This window comes from Thermobia domestica, chromosome 16, assembly GCF_964235325.1.
Source record: "Thermobia domestica chromosome 16, izTheDome1.hap1.1, whole genome shotgun sequence".
NCBI lineage: Eukaryota > Metazoa > Arthropoda > Insecta > Zygentoma > Lepismatidae > Thermobia > Thermobia domestica.
Genome location: NC_137469.1, coordinates 24,488,575 through 24,505,914, shown reverse-complemented (window position 1 = coordinate 24,505,914; position 17,340 = coordinate 24,488,575). Strand labels below are relative to the sequence as shown.

General features: G+C 32.7%; 1 protein-coding gene across 1 annotated transcript in view; it reads left to right on the top strand.

Moving 5' to 3' along the window:
• Nucleotides 1–17,340, top strand: part of LOC145672949 (inactive pancreatic lipase-related protein 1-like) — a 112,804-nt gene that overhangs the window by 21,233 nt on the left and 74,231 nt on the right. The gene's annotated exons all lie outside the window — the stretch shown is intronic.

The following is a 17,340-nucleotide window of genomic DNA, read 5'->3' as shown; positions in this document are numbered from 1 at the left end:
GAGTGATCGCCCTCCCCCAGGCATGTAGCCAAGGGGTGGGTCCGGGGGGTCCGGACCCCCCTTCCCCTTCGAATCAACAAATGAAAAATATTAAGGAAGGATGACACAAAAAGAAGCGAGAAAAAGATGAATCAGCGTCAAAAATATAAAGCTACAGCAAGCGTTTGGTTAGCCTTACGCTTTCTTAGGAGGAGTTTTGTGTGCAGGGAGCGAAATCAAGTTGAAAATGGATATTAGTGTAACGAAGCATTCCGAATTCCGTCTATCTCCATGCTAATCTTATGGACTACAAATGACAATCGATAAACATGTTCGATCAGATAGATTCTCAGGTAGAACTTAAAAAATGCCCAATATCACCAATAATGTGAACCATTTTGAATTTCACGGCAACACTAATCCATTTTATAGGACATCTTTACTGTCAAAAGAGATCTCGTTGCTGTCCTTGACGGCATTAAACAAAGATAAGAAAAAGTAGAAAGAAGACAAGAAGAACCGAGTTCGAATGACCTCCGAAGACTATATCTTTTTCAATACTTCTTTATATTCTTTTACTCAATATTTTTTCATAGTTTTAAAAATTAAAATACTTACTAATAAATCCTCATTTTATTGTTCTAACAAACCAATAAGGGTATGTTGCCAGTAAAATAGTTTAGATTGATCGATCCCCTGGTGTGATAACTACAGTATTTTTTCACGGACCCCCTCTATCATGAAATCCTGCTAAGTGCCTGTCTCCCCGCTGGTCTTACTGGCTAGCACGTACGCCTCTGGTGTATGGGGTTCCGGATTCGATTCCCGGCTTTGTGATTTTAACTGTCCTCAATGTTTTTGTGTTCGTGTCCCTGTCGTTCTAGGAGATTGGAAAAGTCAGTTAAACGAAAAAATGAAAATGAAATGAAATCTTTTAAGTTTTACGTCCAACGGTTTTGCCGGCTAGGCTAAAGGAGACGGTGATGATGAGAAATGAATGTAAAATGAAAAAAGTAGGAGGAAACGGGAAAACCCCGAGAAAACCCACGCATGTGGTGTTTGTTTACCACAAGGTTCACTTGGCGGGGGATGGGATCGAACCCGGGACCCCAAGCACCAGAGGTGAACGCTCTACTACTGAGCCACCGCGGCCCCCTCAGTTAAACGAGTAAAGCAAGTAAAATAGTAATAAGTAGTTCAAGTAAGTTACTGAGACACGTTCGGTGAGTCATTTAACTTTTTTTTAAAAAAAAGCGTTCGACTTCGAATCACGAGACGTATCATCCGTGGGTTCGAATCCCACTGAAGGTCATGAGAGTTTTTTTAACTATCTTCGATATTCTGTGTTTATGTTCCTGTATAATCTGATAGTCATAAAAATATTGATTTGATTTTAAAATCCCCTGCAGCAGCGAAGCTATATGAGATGTGGACCTACAGTTTAATGTGGAATCCAAACCACATGTACTCCCGCCGGGAGTCTTCTACCGCCACGCTGATCACTTAACCACGAGAGAGATCTCAGAAAAATATCTAGAAACTACTAGTCTAGGCATAACTTGACAAAAGTTCTCTCCTCTTCGTGTTTATGGGCAAATCATGTAACAATTTGGCATCCAATATTTTTGGAATATATACCCATCACTGATCACAAAAATGCCGGATGCCAGAAAAAATATCTCACGGGAGGGAAGTAGGGAGGAGAAAGCCGAAAATTTATCCGTTTCTATTATTCACTATATCTCCGTAACCGTTGGAGCTAAAGCATCCGAACTTCTTTTATTTTGTTTGCCTAATTGTTTTCTATAATTTGGTTTCAGTGCATTTTTGAGCTAGATATAATTGTTTTCTTGTTATTTTCATTTTTACTCAGTATTGGTTGCGCGTGAGGTCAGTTTTTTAGCCACAGATTCTTTACAAGATCAATTTCGAAAAAATTGTTTCCTCTGAAAGTTTTTCGTCATTTTATGCTCTTTAAAAAATGTGTGCTTATATTAGTGTAGATCTAATAGTGTCTGAGTTATAAGCGACTTTATTGTGTCGCGTACGAAACTGATCACGGCTAGCGATCCAAGAGTTACCTTCCCAGAAACGGTAGATATTAGTAGCTGATATATAAAAAATCTTATCTGCCAGCAAGTATATAATCCTGATGCTTAACTCTGTCTTTAATCTAATTAAAAATATCCATTTGTAATATCAATTGAGGTTCTTTTCGGAAAATAATCCTTGTCAAAACTCAAAATTTCTCTGGAAAATGAAAAGAGAGCTTTCTCAAGTACACACTATGTGAAACTCTGCAAATCTGTCTCTTTATACGTGTCTCTGATACCTTCTAAGACATGCACAAACATGCAGCTTCCAAGTTATTTTTCTGAAAAAATATTGTTTTCACAAGGGCTGTTTTACTACAAGTCCTTCGATTATACACTACATTGGTACCGAACGAAATAGAGCAGGAACCAAATTTCAAAATTGCCTTCAAGAGAGAATCATGAATAATTTGCCATCAACCTTTTATATATACATTTCCATCTTTCCCTCTTAATACTTACTGTAAAGGCACTAAAAAAGGCATAAAATAAGATATGCCTAACATATTTTATAAATGATCAGTTTTTAAACTGTTAAATCTTATTTTCAGAAGAAGCGTTTGCCTATTATAAATATTGTGTACAGTTGCTATAATACAATAAATCTATGATAAGAAGCGTAATAGAAGGAAACCATATGCTTAAGAAATTTCTACAAAAGAGAACAAATTATTTGATTTTTAGAGTTAGTTCTCAATAATGTTATGCTACTGATATCTCGAAAAAGAAAGAAATTTGTAATGTCTTTAATTCATCTGGGACAATTACACATTGGGGTGCATAAGAAACTGCAATTCTTACGTTTGCATTTTAAACTCACACACTCAAGTTTCTGACAGCTACACATGGTAATCTCTTATCAAGCCTTGGGAATATCTTCGAATGTTTTCAAAACTGGCTTCAGAATTTGGTCCTCTAAGTACCATCCGGAGTCTTCTGGCCTTGGTAGATCGATCTCACACTTATCAGCGTTACCGAAATTTCTGTTTGGTAATGGGAAATCTTTATATGTTGTTTCAGAGCATCACTAATTGGAGGTGATCTCTCCAGGCTGCATTTTCTTAAAAGTAGGAGAAAAATAAAATGAAATTTTTGAGTTTTACGTCCCACGGTTATGCCGGCTAGGCTAAAGGAGACGGTGATGATGAGTAATGAATGAAATGGTGGAATGAAGAAAGTGGGAGGAAACGGGAGAACCCCGAGAAAACCGACGCACACGGTGTTTGTCCACCACAAAGTTCACTTGGCGGGAGCAGGGTTTGAACCCGAGGTGAACGCTCTACCACTGAGCCACCGCGGCCCCTGTTAAAAGTAGGAGAATTCTATGTTCTTGTTTGATATAATGTTTCATCACAGCTGACTTCTCGATGTAACCCTATTTATACACTCTTATATGATTTCTTTTATCGTTCCTTGAATGTTTCGCCAAGTTTATTCCGTAAAAAAAAAAAAAAAAAAAATCATAGTAGTGATCTATTTTTAATTTTATGACCTCTAAATATTTTATATCTTAAGGAGTGTAGTAATTATCATGTTTGGACGGTAATAAGCCTATATGCAAACAACTGGATGAAAGAAATTTACAAGTTTCGGAGGAAATACCTTTATTGGTTGTTGAAGATTGAATAGCAATCTTCCAGGTTGACTGGCCAACATTTATTAGCGGAACTACGGGCTGCTTTGGGAGACTAAACCACCTTCAATCTTATCCAAGCTGAGATGAATTACTTTATATCCCCAAATGCAATGTGCAGGACATTCCGAACAGTACGCCTATCGACCCTACAGAGTGTCGATCGCACGCAGTTTCGGTCCTATGCCGTTTCCTTTGTATGATGGTTTTTTCTATATATCTTCTAGAAAATGATTTTTACTTAATATTTCGTGATTATAAGATTATCATTACCATAGGTATTGGCAGGTCACTTGCCGCAACTGACAAGTTTCCATGCTCCACGGTCCTCCGCTAACTTCTTCGTCTTCAAGTACGATTTTCCTCCATTAATTGTAGAATCCTTCGCCTCCTTCTTCTCTTTCCTGTCACCATACCCTCTACACTTCCCTCATGATACAGTTTCTGCTCAGCCAATGTCCCATAAGATAATGTTTTTTTATTATTGCTATTATTTCGATCGTATGCAGGCAACTGCTTTTGATCTTATGCCGTTTTCGTTTTACGCTGTTTCGACGCTGTTTAGGTTCTACAGTGTTTCAGTCATCCCGTTTCGGTCATATGCATGTAACCCTTTAGAAATTACTTAATGCAGGCTAAACACGGGTGAAGATCGTTCCTTTTCTTTCCTTGATTCACATAAAGTATCACGTGTCATAATCCATCACACTTCAATTATTATTATAGCTCATTATAAGTGACTATGTTTGTGACTTGATAACTCTTGAATCACCCAACCGATCTCGATTAAATTTTCAACATAATGAGCTTCGGGCCAGGGAATGTTTTCATTTCACTTTGGCGATACAACGTAAGGGAGGGGGGATTTAAAAATGACTGAAGATAGTAGATTATAAGCAAGATGTTGACTGTCAAAATTTTGATGGATGAACAAAGAAACCGGATGTTTTGAGAGGTGTAAACAAAAGAGAACAAAAGAGAATGGTTGTAGTAGGGGGAGGGGGATACAATATGAGACGATAGAAAAACATATGGTTTGGAGGTGGGGTGGTGATGAGAAGGTGTATAGAATTCTTTGACGGCATGTAAACAAAAGGATAAAAGAGAAATGAAGCATACAACATGTTTAAAGAATACAAAAAGGATAATAGAGGATAAAAAGAAATCAAGCATACAACGCTATGCAGGTGTATGTTTTTAAAAAGAATAATTGGTGAGAAGGATAAAAGAGAAATGAAGCATACAACATGTTTAAAGAAATACAAAAAGGATAATAGAGGATAAAAGAAATCAAGCATACAACGCTATGCAGGTGTATGTTTTTAAAAAGAATAATTGGTGAGAAGGATAAAAGAGAAATGAACCATACAATGCTATACACTTGTTTGTGTTTAAAAGATTTTGTAGGGTTGGTGTGGGAAAAGGCTTGTTGCGAAAGATGAATTGTAAATAAGAAAGAAAGAAAGAATAGTACCAGATGTTGATACCGTTGGAAGATAATATGTAAACGATGGTTTTGCAGTTGGGATGTTTTTGAAAAAATAATAATAATTTAAAGAAAAAATGTTAGAACCTTGCAGCCGATGGCGGAAACGCGGCGCGGCGCGGCGCGGGGCGGGCGCGGGAAGGTGCGCGGAGGCGTGCGCGACCGGAAAACACCCGCGTGTGCGGACGCGACAACGACTAAAGATGAAATGAGAGTATATTGAAAAAAAAAGAAAAAAGTATTAACATTGAGTTTATTCATGTGAACATATGAATAAAAGAAAATAAATGATGATGTTTATCCACACATTGAATTTTCGAAGAAAAGAAAACGTGAGGAACATATGAAAAGAATTTTTTTGGGGGGGGGGAGAATTTTTTTGTAAAGATTTGTTTTCTTTCTTGTAAATGGGTAGTATGATTTGTTTTGGTGGTGGTTGGTATGAAAAAAAAATATTAATTTTGTCCTTGAACGGGATATGAGAGTTGTGGTATGGTTAGAATCCCATTTTTGTTTGACGTATTCGTTTAAATACTGAGTGTTAGTAAATTGTTGTATGTATTAGCTGCTATGGCTCACGTACGTCAGCTAGTTTTTGAGGAGGACGAAGACACTTTACTGTGTCCACCATCACAAGCGAGAAAGAGGATGAAGTCAGGACATAGCGATTTACCGAGGAAACAGTTAAAGCACAGACCGGATTCCCCGGACTGTGTTGAAGTTGTGTATTTATCGTCATCTTCGGATGATGATGAAACCCATTTGGAAGAAGAGCGCCAAACTCCATCTCCATCGTTATTAATGAGTATAAGTATGCAGTTAAAGCAGAGACCAAACTCCACGGATGATGTTGAAGTTGTGTATTTGTCGTCATCTTCGGATGATGAAACTGATTTGGAAGAAGAGTGCCAAACTCCAACACCAACACTTTCGCCGTCACCAGTTTTTTCCCCAGCGTTATTATCGAGAACACGAAGATTTTGTAGAACGGATTGCACATGTGAAAACGTGAAAGTGGACCCAAAGTGTATTTTAAAATCAATTAAAGACTGGGAAACAAGTAAAATTTTAATCTGTGAGGCTTGTTCTGAAGGGGTTGACAACCAAAATGGAGACGAGTGTTTATTCATGTCCGAAGATGAACTGGTTGAAAGGGCAGTGCGCAATTTAATTGAAATAGACATTGATGAACTATTTTATACATATGCAAATTCACACATTATCGGAATATGTACTCAAGAGATTTTTTATGATACATATTACGAACTAATTGAAGAACGGGACAATCAATTTTTAACCGAAGTGGTTGAAATTTTTCAAAATAAGGACAGACAGAAAGCATATTCCAAGTAAGTGTTTAGTTTTTACCAATGTTAAAATAAAGTAAACTAAACATTCATGAATTGTGTATATAGTTTTAACAGAAAGTAAGATGTGATTGTGTAATTACTTTGAACTACAGGAAGAAGAAAAAAAGTGATTATGATTAATCATGAACTTGTGTTTTAGTTAAGATATTAGTGAAGTTTATACTTTTGTTTAAACAATATTTCTTGTGAACATTGCGTGTTGAAAACTTTATACGAAAAGGGTATGAATATTGAATTTGTTGATCCATGTTTTTATTGGAATGTAATCGTGAAATTCCAACATGTGATATTGAATTTATTATTTGTGAATTTTGTTTAACTTTATACACTACATTTGCATTGTTTAATTATTTCATTTGTAGAACACAATTTATTTGGGTTAAAAACAAATTGAATTAAATATATTTTTTTCAATAACTAATATTATTAATTTGCAAAATAAAGAACGTGTAGTATGAACAAAGATCATGTTTCATAACAATAACTATTACAATGTGTTTGTTGTAATTGCAATTGTTGTAAATGTATAATAAATTGAAAAAAAAAATAGAATCAAATAAACTTTTCATAATACTAAAAAAAAAAGTGTTGTGTTTTCTTTCATAAAAAATAACAATGAAATAAATAGAAAAAAAAACTTTACGAAGGAAAATGTTGGAAAGTGATACTTGTATTATAGTTATATTCTTTTGCATTTATTATTTGATGAATAGTATTATTTTACATGCTTGCGTTATGTTAATTTTTCGTTATACACTTTAAGAAACTATTTTAAACTTGAATAAAAATAATCTTGAAGAGAAAATCAACTAAGTATTACAACTTGAAATATAAAATTTTTTGTGCTTTAGAGAATATAACATGAAATGGTAACACATGTAGGGAAAACAAACAAACCTTCGGTATTATTTGTTACTTGTTGAGTTTATTTTGTTGTTAGAAGATACGTTTTTTTTTGCATTAGCAAAAGTATGAATTGCGTATGCAAGAAATCGCTTAACATTAATTGTATTACGTTCGCTTTAATTAATTAATTAATTGGATACCAAACAATTTTTTTCTCTGCAATAACGGTTTGAAAGATAATAATATACATAACTGTATCTTAAAAAAAAAGTAAACATGTGTCGGACTTGGAAGCTTTTAGTATTTTATCAGAATACGCTACGTACAAGGAAATTTTGAAAATATATATGAAATCACATAATATTCATAGTAAGAAGAATTATATTCTTATTCAACATATTTTTAACAAACATTATGAAAACGTTCTATTTCATTTGATATTATCCAATTCTGATTTTCCAAAACAGATATTTTTTACATGGCATGAATATGATTGGAGAAAAAATATTGCTAACTTTTGTAGGACGCATGCGCATTCGTTGAAAGTTTTGTGCGCTTGCGCATTTGTTTATATATTTCTAAGAAGCATGTTTAAGTAAAACAGTTTTTGCAAAGATGTGTAGTAAGCGTGTATTTGCTTCCGAGTATATTTCTCCAAGAGAACAGGAAATTAAATCTGCTAATATACATAAAGTTACTTATCTAGATGATGATATTTCTGAAGAAGAAGATAAACTGAAAATATTATTATTACGTAAGGAAAAAAATATTGATTCGTTTAGAAGATTTTATAGATATGATGATGAAATTCGATTTGAAAAAGTGTATCCTAATTCACATATTGAAATTCCTGAATTAGATATTGTGAACTGTAAGTGCAATCGATTTAACATAAGTAAATTATGCATAAAAGAACTTTTTGAAAATTATCAACTGAATGAACCATTACTTTGCTTTGCATGCGCAATAAGGATACCAGATGAAAGACTTCATTCATGTACACTAGCGTGTGATAATAGTTTGAAACGTGCTGTGTGGGAATTTGTCATTAAGAAGAAAACGCGTGACATTGTATTTGAACTTTATTGCAAGAAACATTGCTTAAACAGTACTTATAGAAAAAATAAAACGTTTTTAAACAGATTCAATTTATCATACGAAGACCTCTCGTTTTGTGATTCTTATATTTTACACTTAGTGGAACTGTTTTTAAAGAAGGATAAGAATGCATATAGAAAATAAAATTTGCATGTACAATTGTACTTCTTTTAATGTAAATGAACATTGTGTGTTTGAATGTATTTCAAAATGGAACCCACAACGTCGAGTTTTGTGTCACGGATGTTTTCAAAATCGTAGTGTTTTCGATGAACATGAATGCGTTACGTTAGACTATGATATGTTATGTTATAATGCATGGCGTGCTATGGTGAATATACAGACTTTTGATGATTTATATGAAGAATTTCTATCAATGCATAGTGATATTGAAATTGATAAATGGTCATTTAATTATGCGCTATATAATATTTTATTAAACAGAAAATATATTGAGTTAATTTTAGAATTACTCCTTGAGAAGGATTTCTTTTATAATTTTTAATTTTGTACATGTACAAAAAAAAAAAGGTATAAATTGTATTTACAATTTTTATATTGCCCATTGAATTTATTAATTATGATTTCTTTTGCGTTTATTGAAAAATATTATATAACATTGTATATGATATACCTTTTTGTATGATTCATATTTAACTTTTTTTATATATTTATAAACATGATTTTTAAAATTTTATATGATATGGAAAACATTCTTTTGTAAATAAAATATTATTCGTTAAAAGTATTTCTTATTCTTTACATATTTTAAAATATTTTTTTGTTTTCACTTTTCAAAAGCTACTCAGATACATTTAAGTTCATACTCAAACAGTTTGAAAAAAAGAAAATAGCAATATTACGAAATGTGTTAATTATATTCCATGAACGCTATGAAAAACTTATTATTAGTATTGTTTGGACATCACACAGAAAATCATAAGTGTATTTAAAATGCACAATGTATGAATAGTATCACAATGTTTGTAATAATAATATTATTATTAAACTCGAATGCTTTGATTGTTATAGACTGTTTTCTAGGAATGATTGCTTTACCAATCATAAAACAGTATTTGTTTGCGAAAAGAGTTTATACGCTCACATAAGATTTAAAAATGATTTCGGCTAATACATGTTATACACATGTAAACGTTGGGTATTTTTATTTCGTTGAACGGTTACCATGTAGATATCTTTTTCTGATGTAAAATGAACAAGAACATCAGCTTATTTGTATTTACAAGTGTAAGGACATGCTTTGTATGTGGAGATAAAAACGGATTCCGTCTGTCTACAACATTGATGGACTCGACCAATGTTTAAAAAAATCATTCTACTTTTACATAATGGCAGTAATTATGCTATGTAATTTTATGTTAAAACTTTAATAATGAACCATCATTTTACACCTGAAGTAATAATGTCAGGGCAAAAAATTAATGAACGATAAAAGATTTACTTCCATGACATGTAGTTGTATATGGGAGTTAAATTATGTAAATTAACTAAGACGTTAGGTCTTTTTGCAAAAGGGAGATTTTTATATTTTGTTTAATACATTATATAGGCAAAGTTCCTGAGCTAATCATAATTTACGGAGCACCGAAGATCGAAACCAACTTATTGCGTGGTACGAAAAAAAAAACGTGCTGCAAGTGCGGAGGTCTCCAAAAGGAAATGATGTTATTAAATTTTCAAACTTAATTGTAGACAAAACAATTTGTAGTTAATGATTTATTATAACAACAACTTTTGCTAGTTTGACAATACTCAGGTATTGTACCTCCCAGAGAAATTATTTCACCCTTTGGGTTCGACCAACGTGATCATCAAAACCTAAAGGTAATGTACTAATGGTAATGAAATCCATCATTCTGAAAACGGATTGGAAAAACGATTTGGTAGGAAAACAAATACAGTTTACGAATTTCATGGATGACGGGTACTTTAAGTGTTATCCTACAATGCAACACGTATCCTTGAATTTTACGTCTAAGCAATGTACATCACTACAAGAGCGGTATGAGCATTAAAATAGGATTTCTCGAAAAAAAAAATTAAATGTTAATGTTGTTGAAATGTGAATGGGACCATCTGGTAAGAAACGACAAAAAAAATTCAGTAAATTATTTAATCACACTGTTTTGATCTTGTTGATCACCTGATACCTAAGGCATGGTGTACCATCAAAGAGTTTGTTGCATATTATGATGTAACATCGTTATACCCCTGGGTAATGGTACGTAAGCCATTGCCTATAGGTAAACCAAAAATATACAAGGGGCCAGACTTTCCACAACTGAAAAGTATTTATGGATTAGTCAAATGAATCATCTTACCTCCAAAAGACTTATATTTTCAATTTTACCATATACTTGTAATGGACGGTTTATGTTTGGGTTATGCCGTTCGTGTATGGAACATTTGCATACACTGCGATTCCAAACGTGTCATTACTAGTAACCCTTGATCTACATGTAGTTTTACAGCTTGCATACAAGATTTTGCAAAATTTTGGAATTCAAATTATCCAATTAGTTTGTTTAAAGATTATGTGAATTCATTTTTAAAAATGAAACAGGAGTCTTCAGGGTGGTGTAGAAACTAAAAATGACAAGGAAAAATATATTGCAGACTAATATTAACATGAATGCATTCACTTAACGGAAAATAACATTCAATCGAACCCCGGTTTGTTAAATCGTTATATGGGGACAGCTAACAGATTTCTTGCAATTTGTAAGTGCAGAAAAATTTTTAAGTTACCCTTAGGCGTTACAATGTGAGGTACAAACTGTATTACCCAATGAAAAATTTTCAAATGTTACCCTTGCAACATTTTATCACAAGACCATAATTTTATGAACTATTTACTATTGCATGAACATCTTATTTTTCACGGATCGCTTGCTAAGCAAGGTCCTTATTTTTATTGGATCGTTTGCTGTGCAAACTCGTTAACTTTTGTTGGATCGCTTGCTAAGCAAGCTCCTTATTTATTTAACATCTCGTATTATTAACAGATTCGTTTTCTACGAAAACTCCTAAGAGCAATGTTTGATTGTGAGCCTATAAATAATTTGTTTCCTTTGGAATTTTAGTTGGATCGTTTGTTACTCAAACTCCTTATTTATTTAACATCTCGTAATATTCATTGGATCGCTTGCTAAGCAAGCTCCGAGGAACTGTGTTCCGAAAAATACTAAAATGTGTAAGCATACCAATGATGTTTCGAACTGATAAAATTATTTATTCTATCGTAATTAATTAATTACTCGAACATTTCATGTAAGCCTACAAATAATTCCGAAAATATTAATAAATTAGTTGCAAGAGCAACTTATTTTTACGGTTCGCTTGCTAAGCAAGCTCCTTATTTATACTCAAAATCAACATAGCAAGCATAGAAAGATAAGAAAAAAAAACAAATTATCAAAGAGAACACTGAAATCATACTAAGGATATTCAAAAATTATACAGAAAATCAACATAGCAAGCATAGAAAGATACGAAAAACCAGAAAATGAAAACAGTGAAGACATACATCTATACTAAGGATATTCAAAGGAAGCACAGAAAGATACGAAAAACCAGAAATGAACCATACATTTGTACTAAACATACTCAAAGACTATACTGCAAATCAGCAAAGGAAGCACAGAAAGATATGAAAAACCAGAATCGTGAAGGCATACATTTGTACTATGGATATTCAAAGAGTATACTATAAATTAGCATAGCAAGCACAGAAAGATAGGAAAAAAAAAACAAAAGAGAACAATCAAGACATGCATGTGTACCTCAATACTATACTGCAAATCAATATACCAAGTCCAGAAAAAAAAATATGAAAAAGCGGTAAAAATTTTATGTTCTGCCTAATGTTTGTGTTTACCAAAATGTCCAGTAGGAAATGTTTACATTTATTAACTGTTATCTATTACCTAATCCGTTCACCATGCACCCTTATATAGCATATACTAAATGCTAGCCGTCATACATATACTGTATATCATTAATGCATGGAAAACACATTAAAATCCAACCGCCATGTTTGTTTCTTTAAACAACGCCATCTGTACACATAACATTGACATTAGTGTGTATAAGACTGTGCCTGTGTGTACATGTACCATACCAACTTACCGAGTGTTGTTTGTTTTTATAACCGGCAATACCCCGCGCAGTTTCCGGCCGGCAATATTTTACGCGCCCCGCGTCGCGAAACCTTTTTCCGGGCGCAAATACCGCGCGGCGCGCACCGGTCGCGGTAAAAAACGCGCGGCGCGTACCGATCGCGGTAAAAAATGCGCAAAAAAGGTATTTATTTTAGTAATATCATTCATTTTACCTATTCATATAAAAATATATCCTTTAATAAACATATTTCCAAAGTTTGAAAAAAATCGACGCCATATTGTTTATGTAAATTCATTAATTTTTTAATTTAAAGTTACATTGTTCTAATCTGTATAGTAGTGTTCATTAGGTCGTAACGATTAAGAAAATATCTTTCTTTACTTTCTACGACCATTAGTTTGGCCAAAAAAGCGAAAAAATAAAAAACTATACTTTTGAAACACCCTGTATAAAATCGAAAAAAATAAAAAGTGTTCAAATGTATCATGTAGGGTGTCTTTCTATATAGATTTTCACCTGATAAATCGATTTCTGTTGTCCATTTTATCCTACGATCAACCGTTTAGGAGTTACACTCATTTAAAATTATTTTCAATTTACATTGTTCTAATCTGTATAGTCGTGTTCCTTAGGTCCTAACGATTACGAAAATACCTTTCTTTTCTTTTTACGACCAATAGTTTGGCGTAAAAACCCAAAAATGTAATGTGCCACCCCTTAAAAAAACGAGCCGCCACTGTTAGCCCGCCAAAAAATTGTTCAAGTTTATCATGTAAGATGTCTTTCTATATAGATTTTGACCTGACAAATCGATTTCTGTAGTCCATTTTGTGCTACGATCAATGGTTTAGGAGCTACGCCCATTTAAAATTATTTTCAAGTTACATTGTTTTAACTGAACTTGTAGTGTTCCTTAGGTCCTATCCTTCAAGAAAATACTTTTCTTTTGTTTCTACGACCAATAGTTTAGTGTAAAACGTAATACCAGTCCACCCCCTTCCCTTGTAAGAATTTTAAAAAAATTAAAATTGATCAAGTTTATCATGTAGGGTGTCTTTCTATATAGATTTTGACCTGACAAATCCGTTTCTGTACTCCGTTTTGTCCTATGATAATTAGTTAACTATTTATGATCATTTAAAGTTATTATACGGAAAAATCTTAGTCTTTTACCATCAGCGCCATCTATATAGTTATAATTGTTAGTACTATACATGCTTTTGTGCGGTTAACACCGAATCTTTTCGGTCTACTATTATTTGTAGAAACGGGAATGCCTCATTCGTTTACCGAGAAAAATATTTTGTCATTTCCCGCCATATTTAATTTTCGCACATTGATATTCAGATGTTTCCTGAAACGACATTTGGTAAGTCCAACTTTATAAGAATTATAGAGAACAATATATATATAAATAAATGAAGACAAATGTCTATCAATAAATGTTTATGCATATATCCTGTACTTGAAATTCTAATCATATATCTTATTTTTAGTTCGTAGTAGTAATATCATTTGTACATTTAAATATGTATATTTTAAAGTATTATGTGTCCTGTTCATACATTTCAGGGTTTTATACTAAAAGTAAATTTTCAGTTTTGAAATCTTTTTTTTACCCGTAGACATCATTTTGACCTCTATAGGTATATCTAATTATTGCACTACTAGTACAATTTACCTCCTTCATATCAGTCTGATGAATAAGTAATTTTACATACATATCTTTGGATAGCAACAATATGAGCTAACTGTTGTGTTTTTTTCAAGAGAACACTTGTAAAATATTCTAATGTTACACCATGAGCACACAAGCCTAATGATAGTTACTTTTATCTCTGTCTCTCTCCATCTAACATACATTTTTTTCTGTTTCTCTCTCTCTCTCTGTGTATGTTTCTTTGTTTGTTCTATATGAATATCTAATCATTATTTTACTTTCTTATTTACATTGAATGCTCCCTAAAATTTCAAAAGCTCTATCTGAAATTCATTTGTGTCCCTAATGAAACTCAATTTAATATGGACATCTCATTTATCTGTAGGGCATCTAAAAATTTATTTTGGTTTAATCCCTGATACCTTTTCACACATTTGGAAACAACAGATACGATTTAAAACTTCAAATTCCATGACAGACAATAAGAAATTTCTCTTTGATGTATGGTTGCAATGAAAGAGTGTTTATTTCTATTAGTTAAGGTTCATTATAGCACTATGGTGACCCTATGATGATTTGGGCCATCTTTGAATTTTTTCACAGCAATGAGTCAGTGATACACTGTTTACGTTCACTCTGTAATAAAATATTTCTTTATGATTTACAAGCCCTCCATTTAAAATTATTTTAAAGTTACATTGTACTACAGCTTTGGTAGAACTTTCAGCTTTGATGATGTTTGCTCAGTGTCAAAGCGCTCATTTTTCTATTCCTACACACCAATCAAATATGTCATGACAAATCGTATGTTTGGATTATGTTTATAAATTGTAATAAACAAAACACTATGGTGTTCTCCTCTTTCTTCTTCATTCCATCATTTTATGAGAGCAACGTCTCTCATTTACCCTACCAAGCATAATTGTGGGACGTAAAACTTATGATTTCATTGTAGTTTTACTGTTTCAGGTCCAGGATTCGATCCCGACCCCCCACCAATCATGATATACGTAAACTTCCTCCCACTTTCTTTATTCCACCATTTCATGAGAGCAACGTCTCTCCTTTACGCTAGCCAACATAATCGTGGGACGTAAAACTCAAGATTTCGTTTCCTCCCACTTTGTTAGCTTTCTGTGTACAGCGAAGCACTATAAAAGATTCATTTGTCTTAATTATCAGTTTTCCTTAGCTTATAATGCATAATTGTTGGACGTTAAACTATTTTATTTTCTTTGAAAAGCATGCAGTAGAAACACGTCTCAGAGGAAGGAAATGTAAGATCGATTCTTTTAACCTATCGTATCTTTTATTCTATCGTTTGTTACTCAAACTCCGAGGTTGAACACCTCATGGTACCTCAAAATGTAGGTCCACGTCTCATAGTATCGTGGTGCTGAAAGGGATGCTACGCTACACTCTAATTTATTAGTCATTATTTTTTCTATGTGTGCGCTCATATTTAAACGACTTTAAAAAGAGCTCCTCCATCGCTAAGCCGTTAGCGTGGGAAACCGGGGTTCATTTCCCGGCAAAACGGTTTGAATTCCATGACAATAACTAGGTCTTCGTCTCGCTGCTCCAAAGGATGGTAAGTTTCTCAATGACACCCCCAACTCATAGAATAGATATCTAATATATACATTTACATAGTTATTATTTTTGAAAAAACAGCTCCACTCTGTGGATCAACTTGTACTAATCAAAATTTTTATTTTTGCAACACGAAGATTATGGCTTTTTTCTTTTCATTATTCATATCTCTTCGTGTTCTTTTAACAATAACAAATAGAGCTTATTTTTCTAATAAGACAGCTTATGTTCCATTTGCTTTTTTATACATCAAGCTATCTCTAAAAACCAGTGTAATTTTTTCGTGTTGAATGCTAAATTTCAGAGCCCTAATCTTATAAGTTCCCCTACTCAGACTAATTTTTTAAGAAATGTTCACTTTCCTTTTCGTCAAAAAGAATGAATGACCCATTCATATATATATATATATATATATATATATATATATATATATATATATATATATATATATATATATATATATATATATACTTACAAAGTTCTCAAAACCTTGTCCACCCCACACTCTCCGTTGGCCATTATGCAGGGTGTGAAGTAAAAGTCCAGGTAGAAATCAGTGTTGCATCTATTTCTTGAATTCTTTCATAGTTGAAACATGTATATATTTCTTGTTAGCTGGGAGAATAGGCAGAACGAAAATCTTTCTCATTTTGCTGGAACCCAAGTGAGTGGGGGAATGGCGGAAATTTTACCAAGTCTGACAAGAACAACTTGTGCGTACGCTCTCTCTCTTTCTTTGTAAAAGAACATGAAGGATTAAATAAGCATGAAAACCTGTTTCAAACTTATCCCAAAAGATATTTCCAATAACAGTCATTTTTTATTTATTTATTTATTTAAAAAGAAAGAAATAGATTATACTTTTACGTAAGATGATCATTTGTTATCCAAATTCTACAATTTTTCATCGCCTTTAAAATGATATTCATTTTAGTTGATAAATCATAATCCTATCTTATGTCTGAATTCAATTTTTCAGTATTAAGCTTCTAATCGAAATCACTGTGTCTTGTTTTACATATCATTAACTGGACATTTAATGTATATTAGCACACAATTCTCTGTGTTGAGTTACCTATAATTCGACTTAGGTTTCATATGTATGCAAATCAAAACAGCAATAATAATAATAATAATAATAATAATAATAATAATAATAATAATAATAATAATAATAATAATAATAATAATAATAATTTTGGAATGACTTCAACGGTTCAAATTCTGTTAGCTGTAAGGCAATATGTTATGTAATTCAATCATTATAATTGGTCCTCCTGTTCTTCTGCGTATGTCTGTTGATTCTATTACAGGATTTTCAAAATTACTTACCTTTAAGATCTGTTAGAGTCTGTAAATAAAAATATTTTCTTTTCTCTTAATGTCTGTGTCAGACAAACTAATTTTACATTGTACATTGTAACTGATTCATGATCAGA